Source organism: Lutra lutra, chromosome 4 (assembly GCF_902655055.1).
Source record: "Lutra lutra chromosome 4, mLutLut1.2, whole genome shotgun sequence".
Taxonomy (NCBI): domain Eukaryota; kingdom Metazoa; phylum Chordata; class Mammalia; order Carnivora; family Mustelidae; genus Lutra; species Lutra lutra.
Window position 1 is genome coordinate 165,805,204 of NC_062281.1, and position 19,814 is coordinate 165,825,017.

At 41.0% G+C, this 19,814-nt stretch overlaps 1 protein-coding gene across 9 annotated transcripts in view; it reads left to right on the top strand.

Moving 5' to 3' along the window:
- The first annotated feature begins 9 nt into the window (after positions 1-9).
- The window catches only part of SCMH1 (Scm polycomb group protein homolog 1), a 174,321-nt gene continuing 154,516 nt past the window's right edge, over positions 10-19,814 (top strand). For 5 of the 9 annotated variants that reach the window (XM_047723925.1, XM_047723943.1, XM_047723926.1 and 2 more), the window contains exon 1: positions 14-211. The gene's annotated coding sequence lies outside the window, so the exon portion shown is untranslated. Of the gene's footprint in view, positions 212-19,814 lie in introns of all 9 variants that reach the window. The other 4 variants (XR_007126414.1, XM_047723942.1, XM_047723936.1 and 1 more) reach the window with 3 other exon arrangements.

Genomic DNA, 19,814 nt, shown 5'->3' on the forward strand with positions numbered 1-19,814 from the left:
GCCGCTGCCGCTGCCGCTGCCGCCGCCGCCGCCGCCGCCCCCGCTGCCGCCGCGGTCTAGCCCCCAGCCGCCAGCCCCGCCGGCCAGCCCTCCCGCCGCCCTCCGGAGCCGCCCCCGCCCGCCCCCTTCGCGCGTCCGCTCGGGCTCCCTGCGCAGCGGAAACATGGCGGCGGGAAGGAGTGAGCCGCCCCGCGCCGCCGCCAGCCCGCAGGTAAGCGCCTCGGCTGCGCCTCCACTCCCGGGGCAAGCCCGCGCCCTGAGGGGCCTGGGCCGGCGGGGACGCCGCAAGCGAGGCGGCGGCGGAGGGACCTTGGCCGGCGGCCACCCCCCGCCCCTCGGGGCCCGCCGTCCGGCCGTCTGCCGGCTGTCGGGCCGGGGGCCTGTCTGCGGTCCGAGCGCGGCCGCGGCCCTTCGCGGCCGTGTCAGCCCGGCCCCCAGCCCCGGCGGCCCGCTGTGCGTCCGCGGCCGTGCCGGTGCGGCCCAGTGACCGGCGCGCGGCCCTGACGCGATAGGGGCGCCCCGGGGGAACCCTGCGGTGCCAGCCCGAGGGCGGGGGCGCGTCTGGAGGGTCGGCGTCGCGGCGGGTCCGAGCGGCGTCCGCCCTGTCCCGGCCGGCGGGGCTGGGGGCGGCCGGGAGGGTGGGCTTGGCGCGGAGGGCCGGGAGTCGTAGCGGCTGTCAGTGTGCGGCGGGTCTGTCGCTCCGCTCGGACGCGAGAACTGAGGGATGCCTGCGGGTCGGGGGCGTTTCGGACCGAGGCCGGCGGGCGTGCGGAGGGCCGGGAGCTGTCAGCCGCGGTCCTTGGGCTGGCTCCGGCGGCGAGAGCTGCGCCGGGACCACTCACGTGGGCCGCGGGAAACGGGCGGGGAGAGCCGCTTTCAAACCTCGGAGCCTCGGGGCACCGCGGAGGGCAAGCGGCCAGGCGGGATCCCGCGGCACAGCTGAGCGCCAGCCGGAGAGGAGTAAAAGGGGCTTCCGGGAGACGGGCGAACCCCAGAACATCTCCAGACTATGAATTTAAAGTCATCGAGGGCTCCTTTCTCCCACCGCACACGGAAGTCCCTTTGAAAATCCCAAATCCACCCTAATCATTTGAACTATCCGTACTGAACACGCCTCCAGTGGATGGGAAACCCATTTCTCCCCAAGGAAAACACATTCTGTTCTGGACGGCTTTGGGTTTAGAAATATTTTTGGTTCAGAGAAACCGCTGCTTCCCATTCTTCCTGGTTACGGAACAGCTGTTGAGAATCGGAAGATAGAATCATGTCCCCGAGTCTTGTCATCTCCTCGATAATTCCAGTTCCTTCAGTTGTTTCTTGCATGCTGAAGTATCTGATCCTTCTCAGAATGGCTTGCCATTATCCTCTTTAAAGCAGAGCTTCTTAATCTATTAAGTTTCTCCAAGAAGTTCCTTGGTCCCAAAGATTGACCTGCTTAAATGAAAAGTATTCCCTTCCTCCTTTCTGTGCTGTGTTTTGAACTTTAAAAAAAAGTCCAGTACTGTGTTCAAACGAACTAAGAGAGATCCTGTTTCGTGAAGATGTTTGGGTTTCCCCTCATTAAAAAAAAAAAAAAAAAAAAAAAAAAAAAAGTCTATAAACACGTAATCAGATGAGCTGATGTATATCATAGTGTGGCAATGCACCATGCACATAGGAGAGCTTATTATTTTTACTCTGAAAAAGGATTGAGACTCAGTTTGGGGCCGACTGCAATTTAATATTTAGTTGGAGAGGGAAATGCTTATTATATTGAACTCTTTGCTCTAACTGCCAGTAGAAGGCTCAAAGTTACTATGAAAAAGAACACTTTTTGTTGCTCACTTACCAGCATTATTTTTTGCTTGCTTTTTCATCACTTAGCCTTGGTATGTGAGGATTGAGTTTTTAAAAAGTGTCTTTTACCAACATCCTAAACTACCCTAAGCAACCCTGCAGGTTAGTAATTTTAAGCCCAGCAGAGAGGCTATGGCCTTATAGATAAAATGCCAAATTTTTGTATCTGGGACCCTGTTCAAATTCTAAGTAAAGTTTCACTGCTTTTATAACATAGGCAAGCACATGCCAGCAGTCAAAATTGGTTCTTTATCTTTGTTCTTGTGTCTTTACTTTTTAAAGTGGTCAGTGGTTTTGAAGATAGCAGCACACATGTCAAGTTTTGATTTCTGGTTTGTTTGTGCAAATGCTATTTCCCTTTTACATAAGTTGGGGTAAAAATTTGTATAGAACCATTCTGTGCAGAACCTGTACAGGCTCAGGAAAGGCTCTGGTTCCTTCCCTTCAAAGAACTTGAGGTTAATGATTGGAAATTACTGAAAACTCTGTGAGAAAGAACTGTGTGATTTAACCACTGCAGATTTAAACTCAGCATGTTCTAAGCTTTACTTTAAGCCTATCCATCTACGTTTTGTCAGGCACTATGCTTACGTACTGTGTTTAGCTGGGTATACAGAGATGAATAAGATACATTTTCAGTCCTGTGTGGAGCTGGTAAATTAAATTGCCCAAATAAGTCATCTCAGAATAAAGGTGAGAGGGATGCAGTTGATGCTGTGGTTGTCCCAAGGTAGGGCGTTTAGACTAGCCGAGGACTTGAGGGAAGGCTTTGGGAAGAGGTGACAACTGACCCAAATAATAAATGGTAAGAAGAAGACAGTCAAGCAGAGAATGGTAATAAGTGTGCTTCCAACAGAGAAAACAGCTAAAGGAAAGGCATCGATGTGAGAGAAGGAATGGCTTGCATAAAAAAATCACAAGTGGGGGACACCTGAGTGGCTCAGTTGGTTAAGTGCTGCCTTCAGCTCAGGTCATGATCTCAGGGTCCTGGGATCGAGTCCCACATCAGACTCCTTGCTCAGCCAGGAGCTTGCTTCTCTTTCTGCCTGCTGCTCTCTCTTTCTCCCTGACAATAAAAGTCTTAAAAAAAAAAAAAAAAAAAGAAAGAAAGAAAACCACAGGCAGTTTGAAACTGCAAAGAATATAACAATAAAGACATAGGGTACCTGAGTGGCTCAGTCACCTAAGGGTCTGCTTTCAGCTCAGATCATGATCCCAGGGTCCTGGGATGGAGTCCCAACTCAGGCTTTCTGCTTCAGTGGGGAGTCTGCTCCTCCTTTTCATTCTCCCTCTTTGTTCTTCCTCTCTTCTGTCTCTATCAACTAAATAAAATCTTTTTAAAAAAAGTCATAAATGTGAAGTTGTAAGACTGCAATATAGGCAGAGGACCATATCATAGTAGACTTTGTACTTGAAATTAATTCAGGGGTGATTTTTTTTTTACTCACTGAAAAGTTTTTATCAGACATGGTGGAAACATTTTTAAAATGTGGTCATAGGGATGAGAAGAAAGGGATAAAGTTGCGAGAATCTGGATGTGGAGCTTTATGATTGATTGGATGTGCAGATGAGATGGCCAGGAGTCCAGCATGACGCTCAGATTTTGGTTTGGGTGACTAGAGGGATGGCGGTGACATTAAACTGAGACAGGGAACACTGGATGATGAATTTGGTTTTGGACTTGAAGATTTTTCAGTAGCTTGAGTTAAATCAATAAACAAATGTAGTGGAAGTAAGCTAGAAAAGAGGAAGATTGTGCTCAGAAAGTGGAATATTGGAATTAACTTGTGTGGTATGGAGCTCTTCTAGGTGATAACTAGGCCTCTGTGTGTGGGTAGCTGAGGTGCCGCAGAGGTGAAGGTCAGTGAAGTGGGTGTGACAGAACTTTGAGGCTGTTGTATTGAATGGGCCATCTGTGTGGATAGAGAAGTGATTTAGGATGCTTGGGTGTGGGGAAGAGAGGATGATTGTGACCCAGGTGCGGCGAGTGGAGGGGATTAATCGGAAGGTTGGCAGATGACAGATGAGGAGGAGGGGTAGAGAGTGACATAGCCAGATGGCAGACACCTCAAAGAAGGAGTAGTTTTAAATGGAAGAGTGGAAAAGTAGTGTTTTGTTTTGTTTTTTTTTTTTACTTTTCCTTCTTGGGAGCAGGGTTCTGATCTCTTCCTCTTTATTCAGGACTCAGAGTAATCACTTTTGGCTCTGGAGAGTCTGTTCTTTCTTGTAAAGTAGGAGGGCAGGGGTGCCTGGGTGGCTCAGTAGGTTAAAGCCTCTGCCTTCGGCTCAGGTCATGCTTCCCCCCTCTCTCTGCCTGCCTCTCTGCCTACTTGTGATCTCTGTCAAATAAATAAATAAAATCTTAAAAAAAAAAAAGTAGGAGGGCAAGTACTGTCTATCACATCCTTTCTGCTGATACTTAACAAAGAAAAGTCAGTGGAGGGATGCCTGGGCTGGCTCGGTTGGGTAAGCCTCTGCCTTCGGCTCAGGTCATGGTCCTGGGGTCCTGGATTCGAGCCCCGCATCGGGCTCCTGCTTGGCAGGGAGCCTGCTTCCTCCTCTCTCTCTGCCCTGCTTGTGTGTACTCTCTCTCTCTGACAAATAAATAAAATCTTAAAAAAAAACAAAGCAAAGTCAGCGGAGGTTCCCCCCTGAGGATTGGTAGGTGGATCTGAAGCAGTCAGATGAAGCAGTGAGGTTACACCCATGGCTTCTGGGAAGAGCCTACATTTTGAGCTACAAAGACCAAGATTCAAATTTAGGCTCTGTCGCTGACTAACCTTAGGACTATAAGCAATTTATCTAACTAGTGTGATTTTCGGTGTCCTTACCTGTAAAAAAACAAATTCCTTTTACATAGGGTGTCACAAAGATTACATGAAATTATGTGTATAAAATCACTAGGAAGGAATTTAAAGGAAATGTTAGTTCTCTTCAGGACTCTTTTATGTGTATAAAATCACTAGGAAAGGAATTTAAAGGAAATGTTAGTTCTCTTTCAGGACTTAAGCTCTGCTGGCTGAACTTTTCTCATGCTTACTTAAATTATAAGGCAATAAGTACTCTTAAGAGAGGAAAAAGCAAAGGGATGCAGAGTTCAGAGGAGGGAGCCATCATTTTCAATATTTGGAAGCAAGGTTAGACTTAACACTCAAAATAAGTTTCATTTGGGCCTTGGAGAACAAATTTCAGTACATTAAATAATTTTGGTGGAGATACAAAGGGAGAAAACTATAGGGTATGTTTGTTAAAAATGTGTAATTGCCAGGGTCTGAGTATTGTGTAAGTCAGCAGTGAGCAATATGGCCAGAGAAATGGGCTGGGGCCATGGTATTAAAGACCTGGAATTATGGAGTTTGGACTTGATGCTAGATAGACTAGGGAACCATGGATTGTATATCCTCTTTCCCTACCTCAGTTTCCTATGTAGAATTTATAGTTTGAGAACTTGGGGTTTTTGTTTGAAGTAAACCAAGTAAGAAATTCCACGTTTGAAAACAAGGCCAGTTTTAGCTTAAAACAAAACAAAACAACAAAAAAACCCCCAACTGTTAAGATTTGTTTTATAGTTGTAGTTTAATCTCTGAGATAACCTTGTTTGGTAGATAAGAAACTTATAAGATCTCACTGGTAGAAAGTGACTAAAGATGCTCTGATTTCAAAATCTGTCTTTTTTATACTAAATGTCACTAAATATTAACTGTACAAGCCTAAGCTGGTCACTTTGCCTCGCTGGTCCTCAGTTCCCTCATTTTTGTTAGGTGTAAGGTTTAACTAAGATAGGAAGTTTAAAGTACTTTACATAATGTCAGTTACATAATAGGCACTCAGATCTTGCCCCTCCCCTCAAACCATTGCCAAGGCCTTAGTGCTAACTCTCTAGCCACCAGGGCACTGCTAGAACTAATTATTTTGATAACCTTATGGCCATATAAAGCCAGCAAGTCTTATCATCTTTTATCTTTGTCCTATCCCTTCCACTTACCTGTCTTCTCTACTGCTTTTCCCATGCTGACTTGGCTTCTACCTCCTCTCTGCCAACCCTGCTTGTTTGTTCCCTCTCATACCTTGCCATTTGCTCTCTGAAACCCCTATTTCATACCCTGTTAACCATCTTACTATCTTTTTGTGTGTGTTCTGGCCTTAAATGGAAGTCAGGCTCTCACCTGAGGAGTAATGGAGAGCACTATCACTTGCTCTGTAGTTCTTTTAAATGGGGACATCCCGTTCTCCCACAGTCTGTGCAAAATGAGAGAGACGAGGATGACCATGACTTTATGTGCACCACGATTTCCAGACCATTACTTGTTCATCTCCTTAAAATTGCTGTGTTTGGTGGTGCAGGGGCTATACCACTCTTGTCTTCTTGTATGTAGATCTTCTCCATCACTTAGGACCTAGCATGTACACTCTTCCTTTCTACCTCGGTTTCTGTCCTCACTGTTAGTAACTTCAGTATTCACACAGATGATTGTTTCAACAACACAATAGCTTCTTCAACTCAAGTGATCATAATAGTCATACCATAGGTCTTATCCCCCAGAGATGGCCTGTAAATGAAGACAGGTAGCATTGTTGAGAATGTCTTCTACCTGATCTTCGACAGTCCTCATCAGCTCTGTTGTGTCATCTCATTGAAGCCTGTCTTCACTTCCTTCCCTATCCAGCTTAGTTTCCTTAGTCTATAATTTATTTCATTCACTCTCTTGCCATTACCCCTTATCCCCTTGCTCCACTGTTCTTTTGTCCTTGTCTGGGCAAAATCTCAAACCTTGCTGAATCAAGCCTGTTTCTTCTTGGTGGTAGTACCTCTGAGCCCTGCTGGAGAAAATCATACACTTACACAGATTACTGCCATTGAACGTTTAGTAGCTAATCATTTCTTTGCCCTAGTCTCTATGAGGTCTTATGTCAAACCTGTTTCTTAAAACTATACCTATATTTTCTTGTTTCTTCTTCTTTCCCAAGGCTACATCTCTGACCTCCATCTTTTCATTGCCTTCAACCTCTTTCTCTCTTCCATCTCCTTTTTTTATTTAAATCTGCTAAGAAGTCTCCTATCTTTAAGTAAATCTCATAAATAAAATCTTAAGTCCATGTTTCCCTCCAGGTACCATCTAGTCTCCTACACTTTACTCAAATTTCTTGAGCTCTATACATTTAGTATATAAACTTTCTCATTCTTACCTCTACATTGCATTCTGGTTTTAGTCTCCAACGCTTAATAAGTTTCAGTTTCCTTATCTGAAGAGGAGAATGATAATAGTCCCTATTAAGTACTATTGTACCTTAAGATTTTTGTGATTTTGTGTGTGTGATTTTTTTTAAGTGAGGGAAACCTGTATGAAAGAGCCCTGCACAGTGTCCAGCACATTGTAACAATGCTGTGTCTGTTATGTTCATCTATGTTACTTTGTTATTGCTTTTATTTAATCTTCCAAACACTCATGAGGAGATAAGTCTTCTAATTTTGCAAAGAAAGGAAACTGAAATTTAAAGCTTCATCCCAAGTGTTTTTTGAATGAGAGCTTCCCTTCTCTTACCTGCCTCTGTACATTCCCTTAGCAATCTCATCCACTCGCTTGGCTTACAATAACACCTATATGCTCATGACTCAAATTTGTATTACAGTCAAGAGAATCTCTTCTGAGCGTTAGAACTATGTATTTAGCTACCTATAGTCAGCTTTACAAGTAGCTAGGTACCATATTTACTTTAAAATCAGTATATCCCATCACTCCAGATCTCAATATACTATGCGAAAACCTTCTGAAATTGAAATGGACCTAATAAAAAGGTATTTCATAAGAGATATTTCTTAAAACAAAGTCAGTATGTCCCAAACTGGGAAATCAGTGGCAAGATCCTTGCCACTTTTCTTGCCCCACCTCCTTGGTTTAAGAAAATTTCTCTTCCTCAAGAGTGATTGTGGTTTAGAGAAATTTATGTTTATTCATATTTAAACATTTTATTCATTTAGACGTATCAATATTATGTTTATTCAGTAAATAGTGATTGTTGGTCACTCAGAGATATTTAAGGCATAGTTGTTTCTCTCAGGGAGCTCACTGTTTATGAGGGGAAGGTAAGACACATACTTAGCTACCTCTAATACGTAACTCTGTAAACACCCCAGAAATTCAGTGGAGTGGAGGAGAGGTCACTGACTTCTGCGGTGGTCATATAAAGTCTCCAGGTTCATTACTTAAGGAAAGCTGAGCACATGTAATCCAAGAATAGAACCTGCGATGGAAAGGATGAGAATAGGGGAACAGAGTTGCTTTTAGAAATATAAAAGTGAAAAATTTGTTCTTTCTCTTAAATCATTTGTCCTGTTACAAATTCCATTTAAAAAAAATTCTCATAGGATAGATTAGTTCTAATTGTTCCTTCACAGAAAGTATCATAGGTTCAGTTATCAGCAGTTTATTGAAGCATTCTATTGAACATATACTCTGTGTTAGACACATGAAAGATAGAGATTAATAAGAAATACTCAAGGGTTGGGGTGCCTGGGTGGCTCAGTGGGTTAAGCCTCTGCGTTTGGCTCAGGTCATGATCTCAGGGTCCTGGGATTGAATCCTGCATTGGGCTCTCTGCTCAGCAGGGAGCCTGCTTCCCCCCTCTCTCTGCCCGCCTCTCTGCCTACTTGTGATCTCTCTCTCTGTCAAATAAATAAAATCTTTAAAAAAAAAAAAAAAAAAATATATATATATATATATATATATATATATATATATTTAAGAAATACTCAAGGGCAACTGGGTGGCTCAGTGGTTGAGCATCTGACTCTTGATTTTGGCTCAGGTCATGATCTCAGGGTCATGAAATCAAGCCCTACATTGGGCTCTGCCCTCAGGGGAAGTCTACTTCTCTCTCTCCTTCTGCTCCCCCCCCCCCCAATAAATAAATAAACAAAATCTTTTTTAAAAAGAAATATGCTGTGCAAGCATTCATAGTCCACTAGAGGAGACAAAAATGATAATTATATTACAGTACAGCAAGTGCTAAAGTAGTGGCAGATACGGTATGGTAGGATTTCTTATATCTCTGTTGGGCTGAATTATGTCGCTTATTCCCCTCCTCCTCAAAATTGTATTTGAAGTCCTAACCCCCAGTATTTCAGAATGTTACTGTATTTGGAGATAGGGCCTTTAAAGGTAATTAAGATAAAATGAGGTCATATGGATGGGCCCTCATCCGTTATGACTTGTGTCATAGTTTAAGAGGAGGTTAGGACACAGATACACACAAAGGAAAGACTGTGAAGAGAGATGGAGAAAACAGCTATTTATATAAGCAGGTGAGAGGCTTCAGAAGAAATCAACCCTGCTGACACCTTGATCTTGAACTTCTAGCCTGTGAAACCCTGAGGAAATGCATTTCTTGTTTCAGCCATCCAGTCTGTGGTCTTTGTTATGGCAGCCTGAGCACACAAATTTACAGTATCCATTCCGGAGGACTTTATATCTCCTTCTGCCTGGGAGTTTCAGGGATGATATAGATGACGCTGGGATGATGGGGAGGTGAGGAAGGATGGATAATGACTGTTGCATATTATTGAGGGATGTTACACACATTTTCTTACTTAATTTGAAGTACATAATAACCCTGTTAGGTAGGATTCTGGATCATTATAAACTCTATATACTGATAAGAAACTGAGGTGTACGTGGAGTAATGGAAAACACAAGAGCCAGTATACTTGTTCTTGGAGAGATTTAAGAATAGAGCAGACAACCATTTCACTTAGAGGATTTAGAATTTTAGACTTCCAACCTTGATATTTTGGTGTTCTGTCTTATCTCCAGTGACCTCCAGTTACCAAGGACTATCAGAAAGTCTTCAAACCAGATTAAATTTTTTTCTTTAAAAATAAATGAATTTTAAAGATGAATTTGGGAGTGTAAAAGTTTATTTTTTTTTTAAGATTTTATTATTTGAGAGAGAGTGAGAGAGCGTGAGTGGGGTTGGGGAGGGTCAGAGGGAGAGGTAGAAACAGACTTCCTGCTGAGCAGGGAGCCCTACAGAGGGCTCATTCCCAGGGCCTGGAGATCATTACCCAAGCCGAAGGCAGACACTTAACTGACTGAGCCACCCAAGTATCCTGGGAGTATAAAAGTTTACAAGGCCTAACAAGCATAGAGTCATAATTCCAAGTTAAGGGAATAGTTAAAACATATTATTTCTTTATGTATTTGTTCAATTTTTCATTCATTGATTCAACAAATATTTATTAATGTCTACTGACATTAATGTCAGTATTAATGTGCACTGACTGTGCTACATACAGTGACAAAGATGAATGCCATCATTTTTCTTAATATCATAATTTTTAAAATGCAAAGGCAAGCCACAGAATTAAACAATATATATGTGGTACATGTGTCAGCTAAATATCCTATCTGTAATAATAAAGGATTCCTACAAATAGGTTAGAAAAAGATAAGTTCATAGAAAAATAACGAAGCTTAAAGGAGGCAATCTAAATATTTATTAGTCATCGACCAATAATTAAAGGCAAATTACAGCTCTAATGAGATGTCATTTCAAACCTATTAGATTGGCAAACTTTAAGAAGTCTGAGAATATCAAATATTGTTAGGATGTGGAGTTAAGGGAATTCTTGGACACTATTGATGGGAATAGAAATTGTACAATCATGGCGAAGAACAATTTGGCAGTATCTATTAAAACTAAAGTACATATAACCTATAGTCCAACAATTCTAGGTCCAGAGTCATAAAACTGGAATCTCATTCTTTTGAGTCTTGGCCCAAGAAGTCTGTGGAGGAATCACTAAACATTTGAGTGGCTTCTCTATGTCAGGCACTGAATAGGTACCTGAAAAAACATGAAGGCATGTGAAATTGTTTCAGAATTTATTTATCCAATATAAAAAGTAACAACCACAACCAACATCTTCTGTGTTTCTTTATACATATCCCACTTTTTTCCAGAATGTATTTAAAGCATACCAACCCTGTGTCACATACCACACTAACAAAGGGAATAACTCTTTTCGAGTATCTTTCAGACACATTGCAACATGCAGATGTGTTGTTCTCACCCACCTGCAAAAAGGTATTACTAGTTCCTCTTTATGCATAAGCAAATGGAGACTGAAAGATACCTGGCCAAAATCATACAGTTTATAAGTGATGGGACTCCATTTCAAACCCAGACCAGTCTGACTTCAACCTTAGACCCCTTCACATGTCACCTTATGCACTCCCCACAAGCAGTGTTACAGAGTTCTGAGACTGTGTACAACAGGAGGCAAGGTTAACTTGTAAGAATTGGGTTTGTTTGTTTGTTTGTTTGGGAATTGAAACCCCGGTTAAGGGAGGACTACTGTATATTTTAAGCCTCCTGTGTGCACTTCCAGGATTATTTCCAGTCTTTTCTCCCCCACCTTCGGAGATGCCACTGTCCATATAAACTTTTTCACCTGAGTGCCTCACATAGGTAGATGACAAAAATATGCCAAATGCTACTCAACAGGACCTAGACAAATGTAAAAGATTCATACAACTTAATATTGCATGTTAATTGAAAGCATGATGCCATTATCTGGTAGGATTTTTATAGCCAAGTTCTCATATTTGCTTCTGAACAGAAGTGATGCCATTTATACAGAAATGTTATTTTAGGAGCGCCTTTGTGGCTGAGTGGGTTAAGCCTCTGCCTTCGGCTCAGGTCATGATCTCAGGGTCCTGGAATCGAGCCCCACATCGGGCTCTCTGCTCAGCAGGGAGCCTGCTTCCTCCTCCCTCTCTGCCTACCTCTCTGCCTACTCTCTCTCTGCCAAATAAATAAAATCTTTTAAAAAAAGTATAAAAAATGTTATTTTAGATGAGCTACTTGTGTGACACTAAAATAGTGCTAATACCTATTGCCATTACATATGAGTTGCTTACTTATATTTTCTGCAAATGCTTTATAAGGTTGATACGATTCTTGGCATGATGCTAATTTAGTAGTACTGGACTGAGTTTTTAAGAAAAAACTTTTTGGGAAGTCTCTTAATCACGGAGTTTATAGTACTTCTACTAAGTATATTTTCATTGTCAGTTGTAGTTGTACCTACATTTAAAGGAAACCATTCTTTGAAATCTATCTTCAAAGACATATTCTATGAATAATTATTAATGACCCTAGCTATCCTCTCTCTATATGGAAATCTTTGAAAATATTACTAAACAAATACCAGCAGAGCCAGCAGTTCTCTTGCTTCTGTCTTGCTCCAGAACTTACTCTCCAAATGATCCAGCTGTTACCCCTCTGACTTAATTACTTAATACAACGTTACCTAGTGAATAAACAAGGATTGTTTGGTAGGGTTGAATACGATTCAGTGCCTTAACAATGAGTAGATTTTTTTTATGCTGACCTGAACACTTAGGTGTCAAAGTTGTCTTTTTGAGAACTGCTATTTGAATTTGGTAAAATCTTAAGTAATGTTTTTGTTGACTTCTTTATTCTCAACACTAACAATTTTCTTTTGATATGTTAAACTCCTTAATGATGGTATTAAATAAACCATTAGGCTGAAAAGAGAAATGTCAATTCTGACAATTTACTATTTTGCTGGTGTTTCTGAATATTAGTCACCCACGAAAACCCGTATTTAGGTGTCCAATACACTAAATGTTTACATAGTAAGTGCTCAAATACATGTCGGTTAAATCCAAATTTGAATTAATGGGCTATTTTCATGATATATATTTTTTTCTTTTTCGTGCTCCTTCACCTTATATTAAGAGGGAAATGTATTTTACACTGATGAATAGATTTGTTGTCTGATGGAAAGGGATTTAAATCTTAGGTCTTTCACACCTAACGTACCATAATGGTACTCAGTTTATTCCATTGACTCCCGGATATATTTGTAGGTCTTGCCTTTTCCATGAATTAAAGGCCACAAGATCCTTGTAGGCAAGGCAGTGTCTTACACTGTCCATGCCCTGCTATATGCCTACTGTGGTGGATTCTGATATGGTGGTGGGCTCTTGGTATGTTTTCAATAAATATTGTTATAATTTTTTCCTCTGTATTGCTGGGAAATAATAATTTCCTCTTCATCAGCATGGGAGGAGACAACCAGACTTTTCCAGTTTTCCCAGTTTGTTTGACCCTCTGGAACACACACTGAGAATAAGATACCTGGACTTAGAGATTCAATTTTAATAGATTTGGGGTAGTGCCTCTGGTGATCCTTTTGGAAAAAAAACCAGAGCTCTAGCTTTTTTAAAATGTTGGTAGTGTATTAACACTTTTTGGTTATAAAGAACAGAAACCCAGCATAAATGGATTGAAGCAAAAAAGGAATGTATTGGCTCACTTAATTTGAAATAGGGCCTGGTGAAGGGAGTTATTAGTAAACTTCTTGCTTCTAGATTGTATCCCAACTTTATCAGGCAAGGAGTGCATAACAGAGGTGCTTAAAAGGACCCTAGCAGAATAAAGACTCTGTTATGTCTGTCTTATCCATGGTTGTAGGTCCTGCCTTTCTGCTTTTACTTGTACCATTTTTAGCCCTGGGTAATTTTGCAGTTCAGCAAGCCGCCTGTGCAGGCTCTAGGCAGCATGAAACTTCTTTAGAAAAGCCTTATTTCCTACCCAGTGTTTTCAGATTGACCAGCTTAACTCAGGAGTTTATATTCCCCATTATGCACTGGTATGGCCTTACAAGCTATTCAATATTTTTAATATCTGCCCTATTTCATATTAAGCAATTTCTTTTTTATAGGAACTGATTGAAGTCCACCTATATAGGCAATACACGTCACATCCTGCATTTTCCTTACCATGGCTCTGCAGTGTACCTCAGTAGTAGTGACTTCTGATACAAAACAGACCACAGTGGGATCAGCTTTCTCATACCACATATGGATGGCCAACCTCTCAGCATGAGTTAGAGGTCTGCACTCTTCTGTTCCTAACCTAAATCCAGTCAATTCTACATTTTAGGGACCCTTCTTCCAAATACCAGTTTCAGTATCATATGGATACTTGGGGTTGCAAGCAGTAGAAACCAACTCTGGTTAACTTTGTCTACAGCGGTGACTCCCAACCCTTACTGATTATCAAAAATACCTGGAGAGATTTTTAAATTAAAAATCCCATGGACACCAACCCACCCTCTCAAAAAAATTAAATTAGGTTATCCAAGGGAATGGAACACAGAAATTAGTATTTTTAAAAAGTCCTCCAGGTGACTATGATGCCCACTGTTACCTATTTCAGTGAACAACCTCCAAATTCATCTATTTGTCTTGGCCTAAAAACTTGATTATTTTTTTCCATTTTCGGTCCATTACTAATACCCATTAGGTCTGTATCCTAAATACCTAATGAGTCTTTCCACCTATATCTTTTGTTCTAGCCTAAGGCATCATAATTCTTTTGGACTGTCATATTAACCCCTACATGGTTTTCCTGCTTCTACTTTTGCATTTTACCCTCCCCCTTCACCACCATCAATATAGACAGATCCTGCCACCTCTTTGCCTAAAATCTTTCAGTGGCTTCCCCTTGTGCTGACAATACAAACAATATTTGTCCTGTGGTCTGCATGATACAGAGCCCGCTCTCTTTGCCTGTCTCACATGGTGCTTCCGTCCCCTGGCTACCCTCCAGTCACACTGGTACCCTTTTTGTTCCTTAAATATGTGAAGCTCATTCCTGTCTCTGAGACTTTGCACACACTGTTTTCTCTGCCTGGGAAGTCTTCTCCTGATGCTTTGTTAGCTCTTTCTCAGCTTGAAATCACATCCCCATAGAGGTCTTCCTGACTGCCCTGTTAAATAAACAGTCACTGTTTATTTGTTTTAGCACTGAATCACAAAAGGTAATTATTTATTTATTTGCTTGTAAGTTCCATGGGGGTGGAATTTTGCCAGTCTTTTATATTCAACATCTATCACAGTGCTTGGCATATAATAGCGTTCATTAAATATTTGTTGAATGTACAAGTGAATCTTCATTGCTACCATCCTGGTCCAAGCTTCTGTCCTCTTTCTCCTGAATTACTACAATTGCATCCTAACTACTCTGCCTACAGCTGTGCTGGCTCCCTTTAATACATTTTCCATGTTGTTTTCTAGGGTTAACTTTTTAAAGACTTGAAGTCTGAAAAAAAAAGTCTCGATTACACTAAAATTTTTCACATGCTTCCTGTTGATCTTAATGTAGCTTATAGAACTTTAAAAAATAATATTTTGGAAATTGTGGTAAGATATACATACCAAAAATTATCATTTTAACCATTTTTAAGTGTACAGTTCATTGGCATTAAGTATATTCAGACTGTGTGACCTTTACCACCATCCATCTCCAGAACTTTTTTCATCTGGCAGAACTGAAACCTGGTACCCATTAAAGAATAACTGCCCACTTCTCCCTCCCTCCTGCCCCTCCAACTACCATTCTGCTTTCTGTCTCTGAGACATCACATATTTTGACTCTTCCATGTGCCTCGTATGAGTGAAATACAGTCCTTTTGTGACTGGCTTATTTCTTTTAGCATGATGTCTTTAAGATTCATCTATGTTCTTGCTTATAGAACTTTCAGTGACCTAGCCCATCTATCTTTGTGACCTCTCTTCACTTTGCTCCTTGGTTTCTGTGCATTAGTGATACTTCCTTTCTTTCTGTTCTGTGGGCTGTCAACGCCCCATCTCACCTCACAATTTTTTCTCATGCCTTTTCCCTCTGCCATGAATGCTCTTCTCCCTTCCTTGACTGGTTAATTTACACTGATTCTTCAGAGTTCAACTAAGATTTCACTTCTTTAGGGTATATTGCCTTCATTTCCCAGAATCTCTTTAATCTCTTATGTTACAAGATTTCATAGTGCCACGTGACTTTTGTACTACTTATAATAGTTTGTTTTGTTTTGTTTTGAGAGAGTGAGAGAGCATGCAAGTGGGGGGAGGGATGAAGGGCAGAGGAGAGGGCAAGAGAGAATCCCAAGTAGGCTCCACACTCAGCACCAAGCCATGTGGGGCTCAGTCTCACAATCCTGAGATCATGACCTGAGCCAAAATCAAGTTAGATGCTTAACCAACTGAGTCACCCAGGCAACTCTGTTGTACTTATAATAGTTTTAAATGACACATTGGTTTGTATGTTTTGGTGGACTAATGTCTGTCATGATGGGGTTGCAAGCAGTAGAAACCAACTCTGGTTAACTTTGTCTACAGCGGTGACTCCCAACCCTTACTTATGTTCAGTAATGTATCCCCAGCACCTAGTATCTAGCAGGTGTTTCAGTAGACATATAGATATGTAATAAGGAATATTAAAATCATTGGCTTAATGAATTTAAGTCTGGAAATTGATGGCTTAAGGTTTTTCTAACCTCTAAAAATCTACTACCATGTCTAAGCCTTCCTTGACTACTATAGCTTGCAGAGATCTTCCTTTTCTGTGAACTTAAATATCCTTATTCATTTGCCAGATGCTTGACATTTACACAGGTAATCCTGGGTAATCATCTGGGCTGTTTTGTTTTGTTTTATATTTATTTATGCTTTATATTTACCAATTGATCTTCCTCTTCTAAACAGCCACTGGAGTTTTTTTTTTTTTCTTTCTCAGTTACAGAGCTGGTAAGTTGTGGAACCTCTAGGGCATGCTTCTTAAACTACACGTGTTGAAGGAGCCATCTTTTTTTTTTTTTTTTCAACTTTTTATTTAAATTCCAGCTAGTTGGGATGCCTGGGTGGCTCAGTCAGGTAAGCGTGGGACTCTTGATTTCAGCTCAGGTCATGGTCTCAGGTTTGTGAGATGGAGCCCCAGTGTGGAGGGATGGAGCCCTCCCTCCTCAGGGCTCTGCGCTCTGTAGGGGGTCTGCTTCCCTCCCTCTTCCCCTGCCCCTTCACCAGCTGGCACACTTTTGGGCACACTCTCTCTCTCAAATAAGTAAATCTTTTAAAAATAAATAAAAAATAAATAAATTCCAGCTAGTTAACATACAGGATAATATTAGTTTCAAGTGTATAATTTAGAAATTCAACATTTACATACAACACCCTGATACAACACAGACAATAACTGAAGGAGCAGTATTTTTCATTCATCTTAGACTAATAATTTTATAAATAAAAATAGATTATTAGATAAAAATTTTTGAAGTCCAAGTATGAACTTCAAAATTTTATTAGGTTGAAAAACATAAAATTATTCTGTTAAATTGTAGTACAAAGTTTCAGAGTGCTTACTCTCAATTTCTTTGCTTACTACAAACTGGGAACCTTTTGCTGATGAGGACTACACACTGAATACTAACTAGCATCACTTCAGATCTCTCTGATGGTGTGTCAAGGTAAGGCAGAATGTGTAGACTCATTCCTTGCTTCCCTTCTATCTGATAAGCTCTGTAGTTATCATATATTGTTGTGTTTTGCATAAAAAATGTGTCTGAAGATAGTTCTTTGACTAAAAAGGGTCTGAAAACTTCTAGGCTGCAGAATATAGTCCTGGATCTTTATCTAATTCTAACCTGGTTTTCTAATTAAGTCACTGCCTTATATCAATCCTCTGCTTGAGCTACCTATCATTTTCCATAGGACATCATACAAGCCCTTTGACTACTTACTACTTTTCTACTTCTCTTTGCTTAGTTAGAATTTCCTAAACTTCCTTCTCTGCCTGGAATAAGATGCATTCTCCAAATTCTCGTTCAGAAGTCACTTCTTCTATGAAGACTTCTATGAAGTCTTTCAATGCCTTTAGAGAAAATTGGTCTCTACTTCCACATACCCATAATAACTACATGTTACATTCCTTTGTAATGCATTTTGCTTATCTCTCCATTTCTAAATTAACATGGTTCAAGTCTTACCCATCCTTATATCTCTAGCCCAGGGACTGATAGAGTATTCAGTAAGTATTGATTGGATAGATTGGGAAAGTCATCAATATTTGGTACATAAGTCAGATAGAGAAGCTTTTTATTTGGTCTTGGACAAGCTGGATGATTTTCTTCTCACTAGGGAACCTATCCTGTATGTTGAGTATGACATATATAATAAAGGTTGAAATATTTGTCTTAGAAAATACACTTGATCTCAGCTCAGGTTTTGATCTCAGGGTAATGAGTTGAAGCTCTGCGTTGGGCTCCACCACCTAAAAAAAAAAAAAAAAAAAAAAAAAAAAAAAAAGATACAAATAAAAACCTCCTGGCCAGATATCCTGTATGGATATGCCTTGAATCCCCAGGGCAGAATGTGGGAGGTGTACAGAGGAGGAGGTTGTAGCTGAATTAGCCTTGAAATTGGTTTAATTGAAAAGTTTGGAATCTGAATTTTTATTTATTTTTTATTTTTTTAAAGATTTTATTTATTTGACACAGAGAGAGATCAGAAGTAGGCAGAGAAGCAGGCAGAGAGAGAGGAGGAAGCAGGCTCCCTGCTGAGCAGAGAGCCCGATGCGGGGCTTGATCCCAGGACTCCGAGATCATGACCTGAGCCGAAGGCAGCGGCTTAACCCACTGAGCCACCCAGGCACCCGGAATCTGACTTTTTAAATGGCACTCTTGTTTTATTGTATCTTAATTGTGTTTGTCTGTTCTTACAGTTTTATGAGTGACTTTTAAGTGATCTCTTACTGGCAAGAAAGACTGGCCTGTGGAAAAAGTACAAGATTTGAAGTCACGTGACCTAGATATTGTAATCCTGGATTTTGCAATTACTAGCTATGTAACTGTCACCAGTTATTTAAACTCTCTAAGTCTTGTTTTCATTTCTAAAGTACAGATAGTAGTATTTTCCATTTGTACCTCACAAGCTTTTAAGGACCATATGAGGCAGACAGTATGAAAGTGCAGGTAAACCCCAGCACATTTGCTGTTTGTTATCAGCTTCTTGACTTCAGGGAAGGTAAAATCTTTGTACCTCAAAACCTACTGACTGAAGTATGGGACCCCTATAAAATGAAACCCAATGACAGAGGTATGGGGCACAGTTAATACCATAACTCAATTATGGTATTCTGTTTTAACCCAATTCTTCTGACACCGGCTGGTATAATCCAATTCAATTCTGACACCAACCACCCAGTGCTAGTGTCAGGTTGCACAGGTTTAAGGGAACACGGTTCCCAAACAGACTGTCCCAACTTCACATGCCAGCCTCAATGAGGTCCTCAGGCCATCTACACTTCTAACTGACTGGCTGCAAATCTGATGGTTCCTATGACCTCCCTCTCAGGTTCAGTAATTCACTAGCACGACTCAGAACTCAGGAAACCGCCATATTTACGATTATAGTTGTATTATAAATGATACAAATCAGGTACAGCCAAATGGAGAGACATATAGGGTGCGGTCTGGATGAGTCCCAAACACAGAGCTTCCGTGTCTTCTCTCCATGGAATCAGGGCATCCTCCTGGCGCATTGATGTGTTTACCAATTAGGAAGCTGCACTGAGCTTCTGTGTCTAGAGTATTGATTGGGGCTTTATTAGATAGGCCCTGAAGGTGGGCTGACCCAAAGCCCCAATCGTCTAACCCCGTGATCGGTCTTTCTCGCAACTGGCCCCCATCCTGAGCCATCTTATTAGCAAAAACTCGTGTGATCCACGGGGCTTATGAATAACAAAGATATTCCTGTCACTTGGAAAATTCCAAGGATTTTGGAAGCTCTATGCCAGGAACCTGGGACAAAGTCAGGCAGATTATTATACAACAGATGGTACATGGGAGAAAATTTAGTATAGTGTTTAGAACAAGTATAATGGAAAGTTATTTTATTTCTTTTCCCCACAAGGTTTAAGGCACTTAACACAGTACCTGGTACGTAGTAATTCTTGAATATATATTAGTATTAAGGAGTATTTTAGTTTCCTAGGACTGCTGTAACAAAGTACCACACATGCGTGGTTGAGAACAATGGAAATTTATTCTCTCACAGTGTGGAGGGCAGAACTCTCAAATCAAGGTGTCAGCTGGGCCATGCTCTGTCTGGGACTGA